Here is a 7,846-nt window from a genome sequence, read left to right as displayed (position 1 = left end):
ATAAACATTGGTGCTATTGTTTCTTTCTACTCTATTCATCTATCCATCATCTATCCATTCTTTATAGATAAGATCATGTACAATCCAATTAATTGCTATTTATATCGATCTATTCTCTACATATGAACTATCATGTGCAATCAAATTAATCTGGCATCTGCTTATTTTATTTGCAATGCATTTATTTTACCTCATATTTATCTGTTTTTCTCTTTATTTCTGTCTGAAAATATATAATTAATTCTTGCAACTAAAATAATGCAAATAATTTAACCTGGGATATTTTTAGGCATCCTTTCTGTATTTTTAAGAGGTCAAATCTTAGTTCTACAACTCAAAATCAAAATCAGATTATCCAAATCCCTATCAAAGGAAAAAGATTGCTGTTACTAGGATTACCTATGTATGAAATTAAAACAGAGAACACTGGAAGTAGTCATCAAGTTTGACAGCATCTGTGAAGGAAGAAACAGAGTGAATATTTCAGGTGACTCACTGCAGAAATTGTTTAGAACATTGAGACAATCATAGAAATCTTGACCTCTGTGTCATAGGTAGATGAATGTAGTTGTGAGACATATTCCTATGGTAGGGGTTAAATTTATAATGTTCCCATATGAAATTCCTAAAAGTACATAATTTTCTCAATGCATTACATACTATTTATTGAATAGAAAATGCCATTTAAAGTCCAAAGACATGCAGGATAGGTGGATTGGCCATGGTAAATTGTCCATAGTGTCCAGGGATATACGAGCTAAGTGGGTTAGTCATGGTAAATGTGGGGTTTTAGGAATGGGGGATAGTCTGAGTCTGGGTGGGATCTCTTTGGAGGATCAGTGAGGACTTGATGGGCCGAATGGCCTCTTTCCACACTGTAGGGATTCTATGATTCTATAATTCTATGGTTCTATGATGTGATGAAAAAAAGTAACTCAAAGCCAAGGTCAGCACCCTTGAAGAGCGTTAACCTATAGCTCAAGTCAGATCCCAATTTTCCATTATTTTTTAATGAGGGAATCAATGCTTAATATGCCAAGCAGTAACTATGTAACCTAAGAAACTTGTACTGCCCAGCAGGAAGTGAAGACTGCCAAACACATGGGCATAAAGTGAATGCTATAAATAATTAAAATAGAAAGTGCTGCAAATATTCAGCATGTCTGACAGAATCTGTAGCGAGAGAAAGAGAGCCTGTGACATTTTTGCAAAACCCAAAAAAATCAATACCAATTATTACTGCATTCTGAGGAAGGGTCACCAGACCCAAAACATTAACTCTGTTTTTTCCTTCACAAATGCTGCCAGACCTGCTGAGCTTTTCCAGCAACTTTGTTTTTGTTCCAATTATTACTAACACCATAACGACTGAAAATCATGAGCAGGGCTAGATAGAGTGGACAAGGAGAAGCTGTTACCATTCAAAAAAGAAACAAGAATGAGCAGACATAACTTTAAAGCGATGTGCAAATGATGTGAAAAAATCTTTTTTCATGCAGTGTGTAGTTTGGGTATGGAACGCAATGCCTTGAAATGTGGTGGAGGCAGGTTTAATTGAGGCATTCAAAAGGACATTGGATGGATTTTTGGATTGCTGAGCAGGAATAAAGGGAAAAGGCTGGAGATTAGCACTGGATAATACAGCCAGACTAGATAATAGAGCCAGTGCAGGTACAGTGGGTCAATTGGCCTCTTCGGCACTGTACTAATACACTGATTAAAGTGGCCAATTAAGAATGAGACATTTGCTGGGGTAACTAAGAGTTTTGCTTATCAGATGATCTTTAAGAAGCAAAATATGCAGATGCTGGATATTCGAAATAAAGACAAAAGTGCTTAAGAAATTCAGCAGGTCTGGCAGCATCTCTGGAGAGAGAAACGGAGTTAACGTTTTGAGACGCTGCCAGTCTTGCTGAGTTTCTCCAGCACTTTCTGTTTTTATTTCACACCTTCAAGAATGTTTTTATAAAAGCAGAGGGAGGTGGGAAAGCAGACACTTTGTGAGTAAATTCCAGAGCATGGGCCTTAGATAGCTGAAGACAATGGGCACCAGTAGATGGGTCAAAGATCAAAGGGTTTGCTTAACAAAGGGACTTTAGGGCTAGAAAAGGTTACAGAGATATGGAAGGGTGAAGATGAGAGCTTGGCACAAGGTGGTGTAGGTGGCTGAGTTTTAAATAAGATAAAGTTTGCAGAGGCTGGATAATAAGAGTCTGGTCAGGAGAATATGGGAATAATGGAACCTGGGTGCCACAATGGGAATGATGAGTGCTTTAGCAGCAGATAGGCTGATGGATGTGTAGAGACAGGCCATACCATTGAGGTGGAAGTAAATGGTCTTGATTTTGTAAATAATACAGGGCTGGTATACAAGTGAAATTAGGGGAGGCAATAGCCTCGTGGTATTATCACTGGATTGTTAATCCAGAGATCCAGATGGCTGGATCTGGGAACCCAGGTTCGAATCCTGCCATGGCAGATTGTGGAATTTGAATTCAATTAATATCTGCAATTAAGAATCTAATGATGACCACGAATCCATTGTCGTTTGTCAGAAAAACCCTTCTGGTTCACTAATGCCCTTTTGGGAAGGAAACTGCCATCTTTACCTGGTCTGGTTGACAAGTGACTCCAGACCCACAGCAATGTGGTTGACTCTTAACTGCCCTCTGGGTCATTAGGGATGGGCAACAAATGCTGCCTAGCCAGCGACGCCCTCATCCCGTGAATGAATAAAGAAGAAAAAAGAAAGGAATGCAGTTTAACAATCTCCATGGAGAAGGAGGAAGCAGTGACTGGCAAGAAGACTGATAGTACAGAATTTATCAAAGGTTGAGGCGAGATAGTGGACAAGAAGAGGTGCTCTCAGTGCAAATGTAGAACTGCACGCCACACCTGGGCTGATGTTGCCATAGAACAACATGTAGGTGAGGTAGAGAAGGAGGCCTCTTCCTTGCAGGTATCCAGAGGTATAGAGACAAGGACCAGAGAAGCCGTTGTTAGAGATGCTCTGATAACATAGATAAACTTTTATTAAATTGTCAACAATGTATCTTAACAAACAGAACCAATGATAGAATGACTGTCATGCATCGAGAATATCACTACATAGCTCTGTATTTATAAAATTAATGATAAGGCCAATCCAGATACTTTCTTTAGTAATCAACACCCCTTTGAAATAGTTCATTTGGATCAATCTAAATCAAGCGCACCTTAGATTTGATTGACATAAACCCAAAATAAGATCAAGGGGAAAAGGCAGTTTTAATGAAGACATTATGTACTTCAGCAGACAACTCCTCTTTGATCTTTAAATAAGCAGGGCTTTATATTTCAAATAGGATACCTCACATAAGGAAAGTCAGAGCATCAGCCCTGGCATAGCATTGCAAACTCATTAAAGCTGAGCTTGATTCAATCAAAACCACATTTACCAGTCAAATATATCTTTCCTGAAACATCAGAACCTGCGAAGAGAATCAACTTGCAATGCTAAGCAGAAGTTTCAGCACTCAAGGGGTTAATGAAAATCCCTACTCACACCATAATTCACACCAAACAGTCATAAGCATTTTGGAGAAATTACCTGGATATTTACAAAATAACCAAACATTTCTTTTTGTGAATGCGTGTGTACCTTTTCTCCTTAGTATTCTCTTGGAGTTAAAAGAAAACAAAAAAAATCCTTGCTGTTCATGACTTTGTCTCGCTGTATCCATTTGCAAATTACATCACTTGTCTGCATATTGTCACTCGCTGCCTGCTCGCACATTCATCAACTATCCGCCGCACAGTGAAAACTGGCTGCACCCTCCACACTTAATTGTTCCCACACTGACCTAGGAGAATAGAAATGATGTGCTCTCCTAACGAATATGTAGTGTGTCCCTCCTATGAAAAAAAAAGGAGAAATGCATATCTGGAACCACAATTAGGTTATGAGAAAGATGACGGCTCCCCTCCTGGCACTGATAGATGAAGGTATAGGAACCTGAAGTGCAGAACATCCGTTTTTGTCCATCTCCCTGACCCAGGCTGCTGGGCCTGCTGGGGCTTCCACTGCTTGGCAGCCTGTCTCTCTTATCCTGAGTACCATGTTCAATTTAAATTAACTGGTTCCGAGCAAGCAATCTCCGAGGAATGAGTAGGGAAATGAACTTGGTAGCAGCCTGAATGGTTTAGTGGTCATATCATTAAACAGACAGCATTCCTTGATTCTGAATTACACAGTCTGGATTTTAAAGCTTTTAGAAAACCAAGTAGCTTCATGTCTTTTGATCACCTATTCAGTTCTTTGTTTCCCTAGCTATTATAGTCATAATGAGAGCATACATTGAGCACACTTAACTTATAATAAACAAGTAGGGATTGAATGGATAAACTCCGCGCTCTAACACAAGTCAATTAATTATTTGAAGCAAGACGATTGTTCTACTTCTGCACCAGTTTATTCCACTGTTTCCTTGTTTAAACCTCAAGTTAAATCCCACATCTGAATGATATTTTCCACAGGAAATAAAGGCACAATCCAGCACAAGCTGCAGGGTGGGATTATTCAAAAGTCATCTGTTGTAGAGGAAGCTCTCTTAAATGTCATTCAGTAGTGAGGTCTGTCGCTAGATTTGCAAAGTCCTAATTACTGTTTTTATGCAAATAATGCCATGAAACTCCACTTTTTGTTCTGACTGTTCATTATGTCCATTTTGTGCATTTTGTACACATATGTCAATGGTGTGACCATTCTCAGCCCCAAGGTTCAGGATTTTCAGAAACTTAAATTTGACTTTTTATTTCAATTAATCAAACACTTCAGCAGATTTCTACAATTGCTTACAATTGCCACTCTCAAATACACTTAAGCACCAACTAGATTATTGTGGGCCTGGCTCAATTTCTGGTTTCATGAATGGAATAAAGTAAAATTAATCTTAAATTTCCAAACAACTAATATGATGTAAAAATGTTTAGTCTGAATGTCCCAGGCTACTTACAAGTTAAATGCTATTAATATTAATTTGTTCCAAAGATCTGAAGCTGTGAAACTGTAGACTTCTGCAATCTTCCTTTCTTCTTGTAATCTATAAACCACCCTCAAACTTCCTTACGCTCTATAGCCTGTGTGTTTGACATGTACCAGTATTTTCTAAGTTTCTAAGTTTTCTCCTATCTTTCAAAGTGTTCACTGCTGATTGTCATTAAGTGAACATTCTCTACTGTAGATGACATTTGAATAACTCTGAATTGTATCATTATTCTCAATATGACCCAAAGCTGTGTTTCAGTTTAGAGTTTGAAGCAAGAAAACAGCAAAATATTACTGACGCAGATGTACCTCCATTTGATTCAGATCCAAACAATTCATTTATTTGTGATAGTCTGAAGCTAATCTATTCAATTGCTATTTATCTACCGTAACATAAATATATTCAAAATACCTTAATCTAAATTCCTTAATCATACTAACAAGACAAGATCAGAAAGATGAAAAAAATGATGCAATATTATTTTGTTTCCCAAAAGTTTAAAATCCAGACATGTTAAAGAATCTTCAATTTCCCAGCTTCATTTTCAACAGGCCTTAGTAGGCACTTTGCTTAGGTTTCTCAATTGTTTTGCTGGGAAACCTGGGCTAAATTAATTTCAGCTGAACTAGCTACAGTAATTGATGCAATTGCAGAAGCAGGGTGACATGTTTCAGTGATCTCCCAATCCTTGGGATTAAGGGACTGATGTGAGGAGGGTTTTCATGTCACAGTACTGTGAATGGCACACATGAGTATTTACAACAATACTAGCATTTGCTTTGCTGGGCAATGGGCTCTCTCCTTTCAGTTTCAATCCATCTGTTCCTGACTCATGTTAGAGGACAATTCCACGAGCTCAAAGCTGAAAATGATAAGTTTCACACCTGTCCCAGCAAATTGAGTTTTTTGAATGGAGAGACCAGTAATTGTGAGCACGTAATACAGACCCCAATTCTGCACTCTTCTAACAACTAAACAGATGTGTTTCCAGTTGGGACAACTGCGATAACAATCAGGTAATAAAGCCAACGATTATTTAAACCCCCACCCAGCACACCCAAGAAGGGTCTAGGCCTGAAACGTCAGCCTTCCTGCTCCTCTGATGCTGCTTGGCCTGCTGTGTTCATCCAGCTCTACACCTTGTTATCCAAGGAGAACTGAGTCTGATTGTAACATCTCGCTGGCTGCCCTAGATAATTCAACCCAGAGCTTCTCTGAACCAGAAAACAAATACATGTTTCTATTGATTTTCTCTAAATAAGAGAGTGATTTACACATATATGACCTTATATAAAAGTGGTAGCCGTACACTGGATATTGGAGTTATGTTCAGATGTAGGATCAAGTGGCACATCTCAGCTTTTGAGCTGGTTCGTTGTAGATTGAGGATCAGTCTACAACACAACAAAGGAGAGGCAAACTAGTAAAGTTATATCTCTAATTATAAGGGGGAAAGGTCAAATGGCCGACAAGAAGTCACAAACAATAACCTTCAAATTGAGATTGTAGACTTGCTTGCTGAGCTCTTGGGTTTGGTTGCAGACGTTTTGTCACCCTGCTAGGTAACATTGTCACTGCGCCTCCGGTGTAGTGTTGGTGTTCTGTCCCTCTTGTTATTTATATATCTTGGTTGGCTGGGGTGGTTGGCATTACTTCTATTATGGCTGTGTTGTTCCAATTGAATTTATTTTCTTCTTTATCAGTTTTCTTCCAGTTTGGCCTATGCAATAAGAATAAACAAACACCAACTAGCCATCAAGAGACATGACCAATTCTCATTGGCCTCAATACACATGGACAAAGAAAGACACAAATTCGTCTGGGACAACACATCTATAATAGCACAAGCCAAACAGAGACATGCCAGGGAATTCCTGGAGGCCTGGCATTCCAACAGGAACTCCATCAACAAGCACATTGAACTGGACCCAATATACAAACCACTGAAAAGCAAAACCGGAAGTAATGCCAACCACCCCAGCAAACTGAAGCATATAAATAACAAGCGGGACAGAACACTAATGCTTCACCAGAGGTGCACTGAGGATGTTACCTAGCAGGGTGATGAAACATCTGCAGTCAAATACATCGGCTCAGCGAGCATGTCTACAACCTCATCCACAACCCGAGCTACAAATCTGCTCGAAAACTTTAGACCTTCAAATTGTGCCACAAGAATTAAAGCTGTTTGTTGCCTGGTGTGATAGAATTCAACATCTGTGGAATGTAGTTACTACAGCTGGGGGTACCTGAGGCTAATGTATAGACACCTTCTTCTCTTCATCTTTGGTGTTGCATCATTGTCGATGATCCACATCTGTTGTGAGTCCTGAAGTGGGAATATTCGCGCAAGGCATTATCTTGAAGTGGAGGCACTGTAGGCTGTCATTTGTAGTGGCAGGGGCTGCTGCTAGCTGCTAAGACATATCCCCATGGCAACCTGAAGATGAAGATCTTCAAACATCCACGTTCATATGTGAAGACTTCAGCATCAAGTACTTCAGTCATGCACAGATTATTCCCAATTGTTGAAGTCAAACTGACATGACTTTTACTCCAAAATAAAACTAGGTGTTGATTTCATAATATTTCCAGAGATAAAACCAATCTGAACTCTTGAGAGATAGTAAGAGCTGCAGATACTGGAGTCTGAGATAACACAGTGTGGAGCTGAAGGAACACAGCAGGCCAGGCAGCATCAGGGGGGCAGGAACATTGACATTTCGGGTCGGCACCCTTCTCCAGAAATGGCATCTCTAGTAGGGTCCCGACCTGAAACGTCAACTTTCCTCCTCCTCTGATGCTGCCTGGCCTGCTGT

The sequence above is a fragment of the Rhincodon typus genome, chromosome 8, assembly GCF_021869965.1.
Source record: "Rhincodon typus isolate 14 chromosome 8, sRhiTyp1.1, whole genome shotgun sequence".
Lineage (NCBI taxonomy): Eukaryota > Metazoa > Chordata > Chondrichthyes > Orectolobiformes > Rhincodontidae > Rhincodon > Rhincodon typus.
This window is presented reverse-complemented; position numbering follows the sequence as displayed.